At 40.6% G+C, this 19,484-nt stretch overlaps 1 long non-coding RNA gene across 1 annotated transcript in view; it reads left to right on the forward strand.

Moving 5' to 3' along the window:
- Nucleotides 1-19,484, forward strand: part of LOC148340099 (uncharacterized) — a 32,830-nt gene that overhangs the window by 2,266 nt on the left and 11,080 nt on the right. Inside the window, exon 2 of the long non-coding RNA XR_015842546.1 lies at nt 700-738. This is a non-coding gene — a long non-coding RNA (uncharacterized LOC148340099). The remainder of the gene's footprint in view (nt 1-699; nt 739-19,484) is intronic.

Consider the following 19,484-nt stretch of genomic DNA (forward strand, 5'->3'; position numbering starts at 1 on the left):
GATGACAGCAAGCTGTTACAAGTAAAGAAGATAATATGTTTGCTAGACTTTGTACTTGTGTTACTGTATTAAAACAAGTCTACTACAAGTCTATGTTGTTAAAACGTTTTTATTTTGTTTATTTATGTTTCTTTAAGTGGAATAATGCCAGATAATGTTTAGTTTTTGGAGCAATGAGCATTGATTCCACTATTACCACTTTTATCTGTTGGTAATTCCTAATACTTAGTAGTCAATCAGAAAGTCTTTGCTTATTGGGTGGAAACCTTGTATGCTGATATTTTATTTTATTTTCACATTGACTAAAATCTTTTTGGGTTTTCGTCAACTAAAACAGGACTATGATGTTTTCGTTGACTAAAACGGGACACATTTTTTTTTTGCGTTTTTGTTGACTAAAACTATCACAAATAGGAATGACTAAATGTGACGAAAACTAATAAGCATTTTCGTCCAAAAGACTAAATCTAAAATGCCTGCCAAAAACAACACTGCTTCAGAAACATGAAAAAATCATATTAATTCCTATTTAGGCAGATCTTGTACAAAATGTACAGGAATTGAACATTTTATACAGTGATAATTTTCTTTATTTTATTGGATACTTGAATGCGTTTTTACTTCCAAAATCAATTCTATACACTTAATCACCTCAGTGGCCTTGCTTGTGACGTGTTTGCGATTTGTTCTTTGCTGCAGGATCACCATGATGCATGATTCGCTTTCTCCTCAAATCAGGTAGGCTGCCGCCCACCCAAAAAGATGTAATATTTCATTTACTATAGTTCCTTCCATGTTTTTTTTTTTTTTTTAATTAGAGCATGTTTTATTGGCTCGATAGTCAGGAATCAAGCATGAACTATTTTTAGCTGCTTTTCCTGACATTTAATTCAGTTCAAATAAAAGGAGCTCCTCCTATCTTTGTGACGTGTGGCTAAAAGTAGCCCGGCGGTGCTTTAAGTTAGTTTCCGCCTCCAACATAGTGCATCACAACCTTCCCAGCATACAAAGGCAGTATGACATCATCACATAGCTGAGTGGTGAGTCATGAAGCAGGTCAACTCTTGAATGTCTTTCTCACACACTACTTAACTTACGAATGGAATCAGACCTCCTCCTGCCTGGAGGGATTTACTCTCAAACAATTGCACTTTGTTTACCATCTCCATTTTATCTTCATGCTGATAATCGCAAGGTCTTTATCCCGCGCCACTGTAAATAATTTGTTCTCATGGAATGCAAAAAAAAAAAAAAAAAAGTACAAGTTTAGCAGTTGTTTTTTTCTGGAATTGTTTATGTTTATTTGGGTCTCCCATAAGCATGCAGGGTACGGCCGTTCATCTAAATTGTCCGCAGGAATAAATAATCATCTATTTGTCTACAGTTGAACTTGGCTTGCTCTTACCAACCAAACAGAGGGTGAGCTTCAGGAAGATGAATTTGAAATCTGGTCGTTTAAAGAAACAAATGAAAAAATTGTCCCATTGCTAATATAGTTACACTATGTTGCATCAGCAAGCACTACGCATTCTGAAGTCCCTATCCTAGATTTGATTTTCATGGCAACACAAAAGAGAGAGGGTCAAATCTGATCGGCCGAAGAAGCTGACATCCAAATAAAGTACTGAAAGTAGTTCAGTCAAGACAAATGCAACCCAATGAGGACAATAGACTGGTGGGAATAAACTAATGCAATTTCATGCAACAAATTCATAGAATTGAGGTTGTAAATGTAGGTCAGTGCTTCGAGTGCAGAGATTTGGCCGTTCCTGACTGGACATCCTAGATAAAATACAATACAGTTTGCACCCTACAGAGTCACATGCCTCATCTCTACTAAATGTATTTTTTATGCACTACTGAGTCATATAGAAATGTGTGTGTGTGTGTGTGTGTGTCTGACACAACCTACATCAGAGCTAATATAAGTTTAGAATGTCTCATCGATCCTGCGCAACAGACAATTTACAAGTTGGAATTTAGTGGAGTGGCATCATTGAAATTAAAAAGTCTTCTATTTATTTAAGTAATTTACTCATCCTCTCTCTTTTATGTTAAACAAAAAGAAACGGCTCTGATGTGCGAATTAATGTAGAAGCAGGTGGAAAGAAAGCTTTTGTTCAAGACTTCATGATGAATTCCCCCACTTTACACGGCGGCTTTTTCACCAGCCGTTTACTCCTTGTGCAAGGCAATGGAAACTTGATAAAAAGTGTATCTTACCATGAAATGAGTAGGCACAGATAAATGGCCAACGCGGGGTTTTGTCTATCAATGCAGTCAGCCTATTGGGGGTCCAGCGACTGGGCAGGTTCGGACCATATGTCATCATTCCGTGCCTTTGTGTGGGCGTGTCTCTGTGGCAACCGCATCAGCTGTGGTCATTGTGTGGGACGATTCAATGGCCCATATATTCATTGCGGGGCGAGAGTGGGCCCTGCAACAGAAACAAATTGATACATACAAGCCCCCAGCCCCATTTGGCTCGCATGACACATTTCAAATGGTTAAAAAAAGAGGACATTTGAGTCTGTTAGAAATGTTGGGGAAAGCTTGGTCACCATGGTGACTCAGCGGCCAAAGCAGGCCATGGGCCATTAAACTCCAATCAGATGTAAATTTGGGCTGCTCCCACAGCTGACACAAATTAAACAGTTTGTTTGCCAATTCACATGTCATCTTAATGGCTTTTTATTCTCATGGCCTTTGTTTAAATGAAGACACTTACAAACCCTCATTGATTTATTATATCAAGTCACTTTAGATGCCTCTGGATTGCCTGTTTAATTACTCACTCGCTGTCTGATGGATAAAGATGATAAACTGCTCCGCTCCCCCTTTTAAGGCAAGGAACCAAACCTAGTACTTCAGTGTAAGGCACAGCCGAGCAACAAAGCGAATTAGAATAAAGAAAAAGGAATAAAAATGGAACTAAACAGATTCAAGTGGATCAAGTGCTTCATATTAATAAACACCAGTGTTCAGCATCGATTAGGCCAGAATCTTTACCATTCTTTATCATTTGTAAATAATCAGTAATTTGCATTTTTTTCATTTTGTTGTTTCCTCATTGATATCAGAGCAATTGGAAAGAAAGTTGTGTGCTGTTTGCTGTCAGAAACAAGCAAATCATTTACTGTCATTGTATGTCGCAAATAGAACGAGATTGGAGTACAAACATAAGTTAAAAAAAAGAAAATAAATTAATATAAATATATATATATATGTGTGTGTATATGTGCGTGTATATGTGCGTGTATATGTGTGTGTATATGTACGTGTGTGTGTGTGTGTATATATGGGTGTGTGTATGTAGGGGTGTGTGTGTATATATATGTATGTGTGTATGTATGTATGTATGTATGTATATATATGTAGAATTACAACAGAGACAGAAATGTTTTGAATCTAAAAAAGCGGCAGCAAATGATTATATATGTTAAGCTTGGTGTTGCTTTGAGAGTAGTGTAGCGATGGCTTGTAGGAAGGAGCTGTCTTGGAGTCACTTTTTTCTGGTCCTGATGGACCTGGCAGAGGGCAGCAGGTCAAAGAGGTGGTGGGCGGGGTTGAGGTGTCACCTCTGATTGCCGGATCACCTCTACTGTTTTAAGTGACGTTTCTCAAATTTTTGGATGGGTGATCCTTTGTCAATATTTTCTTTCATTCATTCTGAACAATATCGTGCTAATAGGGTAGTTCAGCCATAGTGGAGGTCTGCACTCTCGTGGGAAGTAATCTTGTTTGTTCAGTAATTGCCTTGGAAAGTTGGCCTCAAATTCCCTTTGAGCAAGCATTAATTCTTGCCAAAACATGCAAGCACCGTATGCCTTGAAAAATAGTGTTCCTCCCATTCCTCTAGAAACCAAAAAAGGGTAAATTATATTAATGTAAAGCAAGGAACCATTGGTCGCCTGTGTCCACACCAGAAACGAATGTATTATTATGAATGGGAAGGCAAAATAATTTGCTTGATTTGAGTCGGCGTGTTCCACAGTTTGAAGTTGATCGCAGCGTTGGATAATTCTGTAATAGCTGTTGTTAAAGTAAAACAAACAAACCTGCCCAGTAATTAGTCTCCACACTGCTACTAAACAGACAACGCTAACATGATCACTCATTAAGAGGGCTGGATTTACTCTTGATTTGACAACAGAGAGTTATTGTGGGCCAAACAATTCTACTGCATTGTTGCACATTTTGTTTGTTGTTGCGCCAAGCGTGTTAGTGTGAGAATGGACTTATGACAGAAATGCATGTTTGTGAGGTCCAGTGTGCATACCGTCCTCAGAACACTACACGCCCTCTTAGTACATTAAAAGAGTTTGTTGTTGTGCAGACCGAGCGCAGCGTGAGCTTTGTACTGGCTCGGGCCCAAGATAACCTGCGACCTGACATTACCAGTAAAGCAGCTGCCTCCCCATTGCTCGCTTTTTGTTGCACAGTGCAGCTAACCATGCCTTTGTGTCTTCCGTGCAGGGCACACGGGATGCTAATTTGACACTGGGATGATCAACAGCCACTGCCAGAATTGCAAACACTCTCATTTACGTTAATTTCCAGTGCGTGCATGGCTCACCTCCCAGTGGGATTTGAGTGCTCTATTAATGCACCATCTCTTGTTTGCGTGTCAAGGGGTCGCTGGGGGTACACGACGGAGTTACAGCAACAGTTTTCCCTTGAAACATACTGTACATCCAAGTCAGCATTTCTTGTTTAGGGTTAGGAGGACCTCATTCTGTGAGACAGAGGTGAGGAAACGTTCTTTCCGGGGCCTTTTCAGTCATTCCCCAGAGGACCATGAAAGTAAAGATCAAGCTATATTTATTAGCAGTATTGTGGGAGTGTTTGTGCGTTTAACAGTTCCCCTGAGATTTTATCTATTTTTAGAAAGGACAGGATCACCATTGGTTTCCCGTGCCTTCTTTAAGGAAAACATTTAAATGCCACCATGGAGCAAAACAAAGAATGATAGCCTTTTTTATATGCTCTTGAGCAAGGCATCAACCATCTGCAAAGCTCCAAGCTGCAACATGATTAAGATGCCCAAATACCTTGAAATATTTCAGTTGTATGCTTAGATTTTTTTTTTAAGTGGTTCAAGATGGATGGATGGTCGGACTGGGTATTGATTCAAATTTCCCAAATCGATTTGATTCGATAGACAAGGGCCAAAGTCGATATTTTGATTCTCTTTGGTTGATTTTCTATTCAATCAAGGATATCACGCTGTAACAATTTGTCTTTCGTATGGAAGGCATTTTCAGAACAACCAATGCTGCAGTTAATTATTTTATTTATTTATTTTTTAAATATGCTCGTTATTTTGTTTTCCTAGCAGTCAGCTAAATACTCTCTTGGAATCAGCCCAAATGACAGAGGCCACGAAAAAGAGTGAAAGGAAGACAGGAGGGAGCACATACTGTCTGGAAGTCTGGTGTCCACACAGAACTGCTGCTTGTCCACTGGTGGCTGTGGAGGATGCATTAAGCCGCACATTGAGCGGCCCGTATGTGAGTGACAGGTCTCTAGAGCCGGTGTCAACCCTCTCCTAAAAGGCTTCACAGATCATCCCACTCTTCTCTCGCCCATCTGGCTGCCTGAGCCTAACAAGGCCTGTCCTTTGCCTTAGGGAGGAGCATAAAGAGAAGAGGAGAGAGCCAGAAAAGTTAAAGACTCAAATATCCCATCAGATTCTCCATGGTCTTTGGCCTCCAATTATTCACAGCTTATCTTTTCAGCTCGGCTGATCTCCAAATGAATAAAGCGCGGGCCGTATTACTGACGGCCGGGTGCACCTCTAAAGAGGTTGAAGGAGGATCAGGGCTGTGGGTTAGGGTGTCAATCTAGCCCTGACCCCCAGGGTTAGGGAGGTGGCGTTATGTAGTGACAGCACCTAGCCGTCCCCTTGTAGCGCCTCCATTTACAGGCCATGTGGATAAATGGAAAAGGGCAATCACATTAGAGGAGGCTTCTGTCCATTGCAATCCAAAAGAAGAGATTGAGAAAAAAAATCTCTAATGACTGAGTCTTGATTTTCAAGATCGCTCCAGCGACTCTGCGAAGGAAGTCAAAGGGTTGAATTGGACCAGTGAGGTGTCGAACACAGCTGGCATATTTCAGTATAGACACAGTGGCGTACAAGTGGAAGAAAAAGCTTAAGCGTTTTCAACTAACAGAGCAGTAAAATACAAGAAAGAAAATTAGGTATACTTGCTCACTATAATGAGAGCCAATTCAATACCTGTATTAAAATTAATAGCGGTGAGTTTTCATTTTTTTTTAAACCACAGGGACCGAAATAAAAGTGTGGATTTGATACACTTGATACACTTGCCGCGCCATTTTCAAGACAGTTTTTTCAAGAGAAGCTTGGTCGTCCAACAATCACTCAGGAGTGCTTGAGTGTGTTTCTGTTCATTATTTCTCCAGCCGTTGTGTCATAAATGATGATAATATGAGCGGGTTTTATTCAAGTCGGACGAAGTAAGACTTCACTGAAGGCTACGTGTGAAATGCAGGGCCCGCCACTGCGATTTAATCAAATAATTATTGCATTGGTTGCATTGCGCTGCATCAAACCGAGCTGTCCTTTACTTTGGTTACTTTATTTAGTTTTATTGTTCATGAGATGATGTCAATATTAGCCTCTCAGTCTGATGCAGCTGAAGTAGCTAAGAACTACACTAAACTGTAATTATGAAATTGGAAATTATTGTGGCCGGTTTGGTACCATCAACTCATTAAGAACATTTCCTCATAAAGTTTGCGATTAATTTGCAAACCTATATGGGTAACAATCATGCTATTATGGCGGAAAAGTTCAAGTGTCGCCAAGCATGTCTGGTTGCATTCTGTAGCGTCTATGGCTAAGTGAAGTGACCTTCCTCTCCCCCTTATTTGGGGCCCACTCTACTTGGCACAGAGCCAGGGTACAATATGGAACATAGGTAGTTTTCGGTTCTGGGGGGTCCATTCCACCCCGAGAGCTTCCAATAACTCTCAGATCTCCTGACAAGTGTTGCTGATGATTGTCTTCTCTGCAGATTCTCATGGTAGGACACAATGCTGAAACAAGCTGCTATGTCTAATTCAATTAATTGAAACAAGTGCACTGAGAGGGCTATAATGAGCGAGCAGAGAAGAAGGGAGAGGGGGGGGTATGTGTAAGAGGCCTACTTGGACTCTTTATGTAGTTTACACTTATTCATAATGAAGGCTTAAATGTCTCTTTGATAACCCGGTTCATTTTGTGCCAAACCATCTATCTATCTAGCTCGCTAGTTTGCTAGCTGTCTGTCTATATACAGCAGGTGTGTCAAACTCAATTTTGTCGCGGGTTACATTGTAGTTATGCACTTTCCCTCAGAGGGCAGCTATGATTGTTAAACCATATACATTTTCATCACATACACAGTATATACACATTTTATCAATAACACCAAACAGAAGTTTGTAAATACCTCGTTTTGAAATCAGACGTCAAGTATGATGGTATTTTTCAACTATTGTTGAAGTTACGATGACAACCTAACAAATGAACTCTTGCAATAGTACAAGTTATTATTCATTACATATGGCAATTTGAAAGTTTGGTATAGCTTTTCGGATGCATCATAAAAGTTGTCAAGGTTGGTCTGCTTTTGCGGGCCACATAAAATGATGTGGTGGGCCAGATGTGGGTCCCGTACCTTCGGTTTGACCCCTGTGAGTTGTCTACAGTATCCATGGATAGCACAGTCCTCGAGGTCCAATAGTGTGCATTTTTTTTGGCTGTTTCGCTCCTCCAACACAGTAGATTCAAATGATTAGGATCGTTATCAGGCTCCTGCAGAGCTTGCTGTTGACCTGATCATTTGAATCAGGTGTGTTAGTAGGGGGAAACATATAAAACATGCAGGATAGCGGCCCTCGAGGACTTTAGTTTAACACCTGTGATCTATCCATCCACATTCAGGTCAAACATAATTCTTATCTTTTTGTCTCTAAACACCACCACGATGGATTTGAAATTAAACAAATGAGATGTAATTTGTTTTCATACTATTAATCTATCAATGAAAATTGGGACTGGCGCCTTTAAATATTTTAGTTTGCTTATTGAGCAATGCTTGTGTGCCCTTGAGCAAAGCACTTAAGACCATTAACCTATTCATTCATATTATTTTGTCTTGTCAAATAAACGGTAAAAATGAAGTTGCACTCTGTTAATTGTCTTAAAAAACATGTTTTCAAAGTAGTTAGACTGAGGTCAGTTTTGCATATTTTTATCTTGTGATTAGTCTTGGAATTCTCCATTTTTGAGAAGTATACATAAAAAGCAGTAATCCTCTCCCACATGTCTTTCCTGACAGCCTTGTTCTCCACATACTTATCCTGTGTCACAGATGCTAAATAGCAAAGCATTCACGGCTGACAGGAAAAAAGATTTTGTTAAAGAAAAGCTGCCTTTCTGCTTTTTCAACACTTCTGACTTCAGCTGTGAAGTATCTCAGACCTATGCGGCCTTTAGTTTCACCCAAGCTCCCAAAAGGCCTCCTGCTGCTCTTCCAGGACCCTCGTCTCTTGCAGCACAAAAAAAGCTTCTCAAACATTTGACTTTCTCACAGAAACAGCTCGCTAAATGGTATTTCTCTAATGGACTCCTGCTAGGGTTCATATGCCTTGTATAGCCACGTTGCCCAAAGTTGAGTCAACACAATTACCATGAGAATGCTCAAGAAGAAAGGCCCAAAAAGGTTGTTTTTGAATAAAAATCGGAAACTTTAGAATTCTTTGTTTTCTGAGGGGAAAAAAAAAAATCAGACATCGATGGTCATTTTTTTCTATTGGGAAAGTGCTGCCGAATGAATGTCTTATTTACATGCCAAAGGGCAGGGCGGTGGTTTTAAAAGGATGGGAAAGCAGAGCTTCCTTTATGGAGGTGCTGGTCGCACAGGCCGTAGCTCAGCCTGCATCCTCCCTGCTGGGCCGCGGTTAACAAGGCCTGTGCTGAATTAAAGAATGGCAACGAGTTTTTAATTGGTGACACATTAAATTTATCAAGCTGACAGCAGAGCGAGTGCACAGCAGCCTTTCTTGTTTTGTCCTTGCGGGTGCACTACCTCCTTTTAAGTGCCCCGGCACGATACACCCCCCCCCCCCAACCCATCTTCTTGAGATCCTTCACGTGTGAAGAGAGAAGAAAAACATAATAATCGCACATCGAGTTGAACGATAACACTGAATTATTCATAAGGCTCTCTCTAAGTGTTGGATAAATCAACCCTCCCGCCTCCCATTTGAACAAAAGCTTCTCTTTGTGACTCAGGCCAATCAAGCTTAGCATAAAGACAAATACTTTTCAGCTCTTTTTATGCACGTGACAGAAGTTTTGCCAGAGCCTGAAAAGTTATTAAGAAGTGTTTAATATTTAGATGAGTGGGTTCTACGTGCCGCTTATGTGTGGCCCTCCCATACACGGAAGCAGCTTGTGGCGTAACACTTCATCATGACACTCAATGTTGCTAATGCATCCTAATGTCATGAATACATTGCCACAACATTAATAGTAGCCATCTGCGCAAGGCTTTAGTGAAAAAATAATCAAAAGTTGTGAAAAATTACAGCAAAAATACTGAACAAGGAATATCTTGACATTATGAACCATCGCCAAATATTTTTGAACTAGTTGATGGTACTCGCTTAATAGGTTTTATCAACTTTAAATAACTTTGGATTGAAATCCTTAGTAACAGAGTTAATAATGAGCCACACAAAAAACATTTCCCCGTTTCTGAACCAATAAAATAATTTAACATGCCTCAGGTCAAATTTATATCATTTATAATTATAGAGATTATTATTGCTGTCCCTGAGAATTAACCGGAGGCTCAAAGAGCATTATTAACTAAAAGGCAGAATTAAATCTCATTAGATTGGATTGAAGGTTGTGGCCAATCAGCATAATGTGTATCTTTTTATTCTTTACAAGACTAAAATCAAAATATCGTCGACAGGATTGCGAGCGATTGGCTACTCTAATACTCTGTCTGTCTGTAAAATCAACTTGTGTCAAAACATAATGACCAAACACATGGGCAGCATAGTTTTTATTTACACTAATTTATCCAGTTTGCTTATTCCCAACAAAGCCTCCACTTGTAGACAATTCCCACGACCGATATTCCTTGTCCAACATCTAAAGTAGTGCTTGTTTTTGTATAACATCCAGTTATAAACAGTTTAGGAAGAAAGCATTGTCGCCCTTGGGGGCGTCACTTCAAGCGAATGGGGGTAAAGTGCACTGCTCTTGAAAACCCAAATGAAAGAAAGGGAGCTAGGCGAAGGAGGTCTAATGAAATATTTAAGATTGAGGCTAAAAAGGGACTCTGAATAAAGTTTGCAACAAAAGGAGTCTGCCGAGCACCTCCATTGTGCGCAGGGCCGAGCGGAAGCAGGGGCCAAGCTGCTACAGATGTGAGGAGGGCCCATATTGAGGCGAGATGTGTAGGCTCTGCTCACAGCTGTGTTGCCGCCATCCCACCCCAGCCACCAGCCCCCTGCTTTTGTGCCCCTTTGTGTGGACCACAGAGCGGCGATTTTACACTGAGCTGATTGCACAGCAACGCCTTTGTATTGCCAACAAGAAGGTCCCGCCTATTCTGGACTATTAAGGCGCTCGCATATTCCTTTTGCGACCCGGACACTCAAATGCACAAACATGCACATTCATGGAATTTTTTTCTCATAGCTTTTTTTAATTGCATGAAAAAGATGAGGTGATGAATCCACCTCCTTTGTGCCGATGGGAACTACATCTGATGCTTCTATTAGGGGGCGGGTCCTTCTCATCCAGGAGCTGCCTATTTAGCGCCTAACTGCTTTTGATTAATAGCGGGCCCATTCTATGCAACATATGCCATTTCCAAGGCTCAATAAGGGGAGCACATTTGCCCGTGTTTGTGAGTAATGATGTCATAAGGTCGCAGGGAGCAGTTTTCACACATAATGAGTGAAATGAAGGGAGAAATCGCCTCGCAAAAGAACAGTCCATCACACATCTGCGAGTAAATGTGTTTAAGTCACTGCCAATGTGGTTAAGCTTGAAGCAGTTAGAATGAGTCACATTGAGTTAAATCTGTTAACTTTACTGGGAAATACCACTTTCATGTTGAACAATCTGGACAAGCCACAAAAATAGCTTTAGATTTTCCTCTTCTGTTATATTGATCTGACCTGACTTGGCAGATTAAACTCAAATCTTCCGCATGGCCATCCACTCACACTAAATCTCCAGCTGTAATGTGAAGCTTTGAGGTGAGCAACAAGGGCACAGAAGCTTAACACCAGCCTAAACATGTCTCACGCCTTTCCAATCATGAAGCTAAAGTGATGGACCGTTAAGCCGAAATCGTGAATCAGTGTGTGTGTGTGTGTTTTATTTCCAAAACAGAAAGAAGATCATTTAAAGTGGATGTTGATCAGAGCATATTGTTTTAGAAAGACGAGAAGAAAAGGTTTATAGATAAAGCAGTACAATATATTGCTCAACATAATGTACATTTATAAATTCTACTAAATAAAATCAAGAAAATACAGTTGACCTTGCGTGCTGAGTCCAACAAAATAAACAATGCTGTGTTTTTAACATTCCTCTTAAGTGTTGATGCTTAAGTTTCGAAATAAAACGAGTGATTTTGACCTAAAGCATTGTCTGCTGAATGGTAATAGTTTGGCTCCATTATTTCATATGGTTACAATTGTTTCGACAATCAGACGTCAACACACAACTCAGAATGGATTGTATTATACCTCAGGCGCTCCACTGTAAGAAATGATGAACACACAATTAATGCCATCTTGCAACTTCTTCAACATTCTGACAGTTTGTAATATTCAAACAAAGCTACATAGCCCAAGTAGGCATCATGTTGAGTTATTTTAACTTGCAATGGTTACTGAAAACTGAACAATATTTACAATGCTGACTTTGCTTCAATAAACGGCAAAAAAAAAGTAATTTAGAAGCAGTAGAGGATGTCAGCTATGTTGATTTTACAATGTGGACGAAGACGAGCTGACTGGCAGTAGCAGAAGGCCCTTTTCGGTACTTATATTATTATAAATAACCGGGAGTGTTTTTTTTTAATTGCAAAATTGTACGGATTAAATCTTTATAATTTAAATATTTTAATTAACAATTACTTCTTGGATGAAAAACAATGCAAAGAAATGTAAAATAAGAGCAAAGCAGCATTCATTTTTATACTGTGCTGATGTAAGTTACTTCACTTTTTATGATGTATCTTACACAAAATGCATAAGAACTTTTATGAATGGTTTTGGTATGTTTGGAATGTATTGCAGTTCGTTAAAAAAAAATCAAAAAGTCATTTGGAACATTGCACTTTTCGAAAAGACCGCCTGACGCCACTGAGGCTTTTACTACTAGTTATGCTCCTATGTTGTGTCTGTTGCAGGTGGGACCTGCGAAGGTTTTGTCTACCAGCATACACAGTCGCCAATGGGACTAAATAACCCTTAATGGGTCTGAGGCAATGGGGGGGGAGTCCCGCTTGAAGGTGGGCTTGATACAAACCAGACAAATGACCAGCTAACCTGTTTGGTTATAACCCCCACCTCTTCTTTCGTCGGGTGCACTTTCCTGGGAGCTTGTGTCTCCGTGCGTGTGTGTGTTCTTCACAAAGACCTGTCAGCTTTAATGGTCTGTCGGCTGAGTGGGCCGCTGTAGCCTTCTCTGGAAGGGAGCTCCACCAAGAAAGGCTCATGGTCAGATAATGCTGCTTAATGTTCTTTAAAAAAGGTTGGGGGGACAATTAAGAGAGCGTTTCCCATGGTTTTCCCCCCAGCGGTGCGTGGCTGCCTGTGCAGTAGCTCATCTGTTTGATGGACTCTGAATGCGTCTTATTGATGGGGGTCAGAGATTAGAAGCAGCAATGCGAGGGGAGGTGGGTGAAAAGTGGGTCCCACACGGTGGCCACAATGTGGTCCAGACACACAAACGTACATACGCGTCACTAACAGCTCTTCCACTTGTTCCTTCTGTGAATGGCCAAGGAGTGATTGAATGTTCCATAGCAATTTTCACCTTCCCGATTGAATTACTTCTTTAAGTTTTTGTTTTATTTTTAGCTTGTTCGGGAGTTCCCACCTGTGGAATTGGCTGCCCATAATTGGGCAGGTAATGCTGGTTTGTGACATTTACCAATGTTTCAATTGTGATTTGTTCTTGGCTATGAACAGTAAACGACATACTTCCAAACAACATTCTTTTGAAGCTCCTCAGTTCACTGCCACTGTTGTCACAGTTTACAGGGAAATTCTGCAGAATACATTCCAAAGACTAAACTGTCTACCCATGTAAATCTTTTGTATAATTAAAACTGGTCATCGGGAATCATATTGAACAACTACTGTTGTGTTGAATGGATCAAATGTGGAAGTAATCAAAGAGATTGAAACGTTTGCATCGGCTTTAGTGCTAACAGAGAAGTCTTGGCTACCACTAAGTAGATGATCTGTGACAGGTGCTTTTCTCCTTTTGCCATTCCAACTTTTGTTCGAATTTATTACTTGTTTTGGTTTGTTGTTGGTAATTTTCCTGTTTTGTTCACTTCAATTAATCAGCAAATTCCAATATTGCTGCGAGCGAATTTTGCTAACCATCACAGAATATTGCATTGCGGTTCAATATGTTGTTTTTATGTGTTGCGAATTTCAGAAAATCACAAAATGAATTGCATCCTTTGTTTACTACGATGCACCATTGTTTGTTTATCCCAGCGAATCCTTGGATTCTTTGCTAGAGGCTATCCAGCTACAGTTGTAAGGTGACCTACTGAGAGGTTTAGGTCAAGGAGAGAGCGTGGGTTTTGTTTGCCTCCATCTCATGATTGAATGCGCGGATATAGGAAGAAGAAAGAAAAGAAGCCAATTAAGTATGGGCTGGTTTTATTTTTTTGTCCTGTGTCGCAATTAGTACCAGGCTCAAAAAAACTTCCTCAAGTACCTTTTGGGTTGTTTTGTTGTCAGGCCATACCATTAGGGCCAAAACGATCCGCCCAGGTGCTTCGTGCCTCAATAGGTTGAGGAGAGATGTAAAATCAGCCAACCACCAGCTTTGTGCACGTAACACACTCTGTAGATCATAGAGCACCTCGAGTGGCATTCTGAAGGCCTGACAATCAAGCCGCCTCCAACAAGGCCCAACATTTCAAATCATTGCACTTCTATTAAAAGAATACTGCATTTGTTCGCCTCCATCGAAATTACTGTAATGTTCATTCCATATGTGCAATGCACCTTGTCTGCACCAATCAAAAATCTTGCATATTCCTGCCTACCCATGTCAATCTTAGAGTTTTTTATGCTATCTGAAGTATTTCAATGAGGTTCAGGGGATAGTAAGCAAAAGTCCATGAATTATTAACAAAATAAACAAAAAAAAAAGCTAAACAATTAGTTGCGATGATTTTCTCTTTTAATTGACATAAACCCACACCAAGAAACGCAGACAGGCCAATCGCAGTGTAGCACAGAACAGGTTAAACACTTTCTTGGTGGTCCCTGTTGAATATTAATATTCAGTAAGAATGAAAGGAAACGTTATCAAAGGTCATTGCCCAATGATTGATTTGTTACTTGGCCACACAACAAGGTCGGAGTCTGGACTGTCAGGCGGATAATGATAACCAGTAATGCCCCCCCCCCCTTTTTATTTTTATTTTTTTTTATCTGAACAAAAACTTGAAAAATTAAAAATCTAGCAATTCATCATTCCAATAAATTTAATTAATAAATTAGAATAAATAAAAATTAAAATACTTTTTTCCCGTCTTTTCTACAATGGAAAAAACAAATGATATATGCATTTAAGTAGCTGACATATTTATCAGACAGTGACTCCATAAACTCTCCACCCTAACAACACAGACCAACAAATGATGGCACACGCCTGACTTTGGGAATCCGAGAGTGGAGCAGCTGCTGTCAAACTAGTCGGGAGGAGTGATGAGCGGAGCATGGGAAGGACTCAGGTTCACCCCGTTAATAACGCACAAGCGGCCTGGGACTATGTGGTCACTCTGTTATTAATGTGCCACAACACTCCTGGCATCTGACCCCAGGATACATTCCTGGTGTAATGGACAGCAGCTGAGCCGGGGTTTCCGGCTGCGCTGCGTGGGGGGGGACAGCTGAAAACAAGCAGACATGCTCCAATGTGGGGGAACACCCACTATTATCGGTATCACCCCCCTGAGAGAAAATGACTGCTCACTTCCCTCTCTTCAAGTCTTCTCCAAGCTCAGAATAATAATGTCTGTTTATTGCAACCGAATGTGATTGTTGGGACGAACACATCGCGTGTGAATTTGCCTGAGTGCAAAACAGCTCTGATTTCCTATTGTTTCATTTTTATAGGTTTATTCACTTTTCGGAAATTTAATCTCACCATCCACACTGTATCCAAAGTTGTTTTTGACGAAGCCGAAGCTACTGGGGTTGGCTTGTGCGGGACACATTTACATGAGCATTTTGATTATTTGCTGTAAATCGGAAGACAATCCACCACGTGATTGTCCCAAGAAAATTAATGATAAATTTAAACATTTTTGTCATCAATATATCACATGTGCAAAACATTATATGTGTAGTGTGTGCACATGTACAATTATAGAAATAAATAAAACATTTGTTATTCCGATACAATTATACCAAGAAAATGACAAATCTAATAAAGTCTCGAGGTATGCTATAAATATATTCTATGATATATATGTGGAACCACAAGATTCCTGTGATGTGTTATAGGATCTTCTTTTACATCATTAACACAATCTACCTGAATTATGTTGCAGTGTTTGCTTCCCTACAGCAAAAAGAACTAATCAAAATTTAGTTGAAAACCGCAACTGACTGTTTCAGCTTGTTGGAAGTTGTGACATAATTTAACCATGAATATCAACAATTAAAAGTGAAAAAAACATATCTGCACAAACATGGATGACCCCGCCTCCTCATCAAGCCACTGAACCTGTGTTCTTTTGATTCAGTCTTGAAAAGCCCACATTGGTCAATGGCACTTTTTGGATTTTAAGCCCCCTCTTCATGTGTGCATATGCACAGCCGAAGTAAGGGGCTGACACACAGACCTCAAGCTTGGCGGGCAACCAGTGGCTGGAGTGGCGTTGGCAGAAGACGGTGAGAAACAAGGGGGTGACACCCAAATGTCATCACAGCTGCAAAAAGTGCTGTGCAGCAAAACCAAATTGGAGAAATACACACCCCTAGGGCCCCCAGCAGTGAAAACAGAGCTGCTGTTGACTGGCTGCTGCTTGGGGAGTGAAGTGGAAGTTTTGGGATTTACTCTGAACTCCAGCTGCTGGCAGACATCATCAGCATGCGCGTGTGACTGACGGGAGGAAATCTTTCTGGATTAGCCTCTGTGCATGGTCATGCTCAGAATGATGTTCAAATGAGTAGTACATTGCGGAAATTTGGCTTTTGACACTTCACGGCGGGAAAGTCCTTTTTTCATAACAAATTATAATCACGATGAATTAATCGAAGGCAAAATAATTGAGTGCTTTGAAAACACTATCACTTTTTTTTTTTTTTTTTTTTTTTAAATCCTGAACGAGCTCATTTAGGTCAAGTTACTTACTTATTTACTTTTTAAAATGGATTTCAGTCAGGAGATTCCTGATTCAAATCTCCTGCCCTGTGTGGATTTTGCATGCACTCCCTGTGTTTGTGTGGCTGTTCCATGGGTACTCTGGCTTTTAAAATAATATACACAAATATTGGGTTTTTGAAGACTAAATTCCATACCATGGGTATGAATGGTTTCAAATGGAATAGGCTTCATTTTACCCGCAGACTCTGACGCATACATGGGGTATAAAAAAACACTTTTGGGGGGTAGTTGTGAGATGTTTTAAAAAAAAAAAAAAAAAGTTGAAAAAACCCCAATTCTGGTCGTTTGACAATTAGAGTGCAACATTCATTCTCATCTCTACATGTTGTTGTTTTTAGTTATTCGTTGTATTTTTATTTTTTTTATTTGCACTTCAAGCCCACCATATGTTTGCATCTTGTTCTTCTAAAACTCTGTGCAATATTTGCATTGCAACTGCTATGGTTTGCATAGAGCTGGTTGTTTCCTGAATGGAGCGAAGAGATCCGCTATGAAGTGTGTTATGTGGTGTAAGTAGTTCTTTAGTAGCACCAACTCTCTGTGTATTTATACGCGCAGGTGTGCACCTGTTTGTATAAGCCAGTGCTCGGCACGAACATAGTCCTGTGCATGAACGTGACGCTGGGAAAGTCAAAGTGGCAGTAGGATGGCGGGTGGCCGCGAGGGATGTAGTCTGTGGTCGGGAGTGGGTGGAGGGTGTGTGAGCCAATGCGAGTTTAAGAAGGCAGATGAAGAGAAGGGGTTTGTAGAGAGTGTGAGAGGGCCCGTGCTTGTGCCTTTCAAGGTGTGTTATTTGTTCAAGGCTGTCCAAACATTTACAGAGCGCTGGCAGCCCAGGAATGTAGAGGCAGGGCCGAGGCGGTGAGCAGCAGCCGTGGGAAACTGCTGCTCTCCTCAACCTCTGCACACTCGTTCGCCCTCAGGCGGAGTATCAACACAGACAGTGCCAGAGATGTGTGGGCCTGATAGTGACAGGTCTCGTCAGCAGCTGCGCACACACACACACACATGCACGCGCTTGCACACTCACGCGTGGTTCCAGCCATCAGGCGCACTGCCGGCTGACTGCCTCGCATGCAGACTGACACACATTAACAGGGCAGCCTGTCTGACACACGCGCCCAATTAGTCATTCGTATGCATGCAGGTATATATTATCTTTAGTCTTTAAAATGTATGGAAGATCTGCCAATGGACTTTGCAAGATCACATGTAAAATCATTCCAAGACACTATTGATAAGTCGCTAAATAACTGGAGTAATTGATTCATCACTCTTACAATGTATTCAGCTTATTCCAGTATCGCGGTAACAGGTGAATCTGTAAATTGGGTGTTTTACAGTTATGTACATGCGCTGCAGTCTACTAGTGAAGCTGTCGATGAGCTGAATTGCCATAAGAAAAAAAATAATCTAAGAACTATCAGTACAGTTGTAAAATGGCAATGGTTGCTTAAGTGCTGTGATGTCGTTCCAAGACATCGTCACGTGACTGCTTGTCGGTCCGTGATCTCATCTTTCAGCCTTTTGCGGAAAAAGTCCAGTAACGTATTTCAGAGCCTCGAAGTGCTTCGGTTCAAGAAAGGTTGTAGCTCATCCATCCACGTTGCATTCCACTCTTCGACTTGTGAGTCTGCATGTGTTGTGCAATGGCTGATGCCATGACATCCTTACTACGTCTGTGCTTATCTGTCCGTGATCTGGCCTTTGATCTTCTCACAGTAAAAGTCCAATATTTCATAAGCTTTCTGACCGATACTTCAATTTTTGAAAGCTCGACTGTCTTAATCAAGCATCTCAGTAAGTAAGTAATCTCCCCTCATGAATTACAAGTAAAGCTGATTTTTTTTTTTTTTAACCTAAGCAATGTAGACTAGATTCCATGCCAACAAAAGGTTTGTGAGGTATGCCTGACATCAAAGCAATCTGATTAGTCTTCTATTTTTATTCGCAACTGTACAGAACTGTCTAGAAATGTGAGACGCCGGCATTGAAATTGCAGAAAGGGATAGATGCTTACAGTTAAACGCTAACTTATTATATGTCTGACGTGACTGTAAACCAGTTACAGGCGTGATGTCTCGTGATAAGAGCGACTTCGGGAAGCAGCCCAAGAGTTCACGTGTGCAGGTGCGCACCAAGTGTGCACATATCTTGGTTGAGCTGTTATCAATTCCAGGATAATGGAAGCGATAATGTTTGGCTCACTTCTTGAACCTCCAACCTAAAATTGACCCCACACCTTTGTAGAGGCTATAAAAAAAGTTTCCTTTTAACTTGGTTGGGATTATTGACAGTTGAACGCGGGCGGCTATTGTTGTCGTTTTATTTGTAGGACATGAAACTGATGCCTCACTGTTAGCAAAATTTGAATGTAAGCTTATAAGGGGGAAGCAAAAAAAAAAAGGGATGCAGGGAAAATGTCAACACTTTTATTCGCACATGTCTATGGTCAATGCAAAGGTCAAAGTTGGGATGTGATTTATCTGAAGGCTCTGATGTGCAACCGTAATTCCTACAAAGTTGGGACATTTTGTTAAATCTAAATAAAAACAGAATATACATTAATTTGCAAATCATGTTCAACCTATATTTAATTGAATACACTACAGACATGGTATTTATGATCAAACTGATGAGCTTTTTTGTTTTAAGCGAACAATCATTAACTTGGAATTTTATGGCTGCAACACATTCCAAAAAAGCTGAGACAGTTGCCCAAGAAGAATAGGAAAGTTGAGAAATGCTCAACAAACGCCTTTCTGGAACATCTCACTGGTTAACAGGC

This window comes from Idiotropiscis lumnitzeri, chromosome 3 (assembly GCF_059441095.1).
Source record: "Idiotropiscis lumnitzeri isolate Australia: NSW breed Sydney's pygmy pipehorse chromosome 3, RoL_Ilum_1.0, whole genome shotgun sequence".
Taxonomy (NCBI): Eukaryota; Metazoa; Chordata; class Actinopteri; order Syngnathiformes; family Syngnathidae; genus Idiotropiscis; species Idiotropiscis lumnitzeri.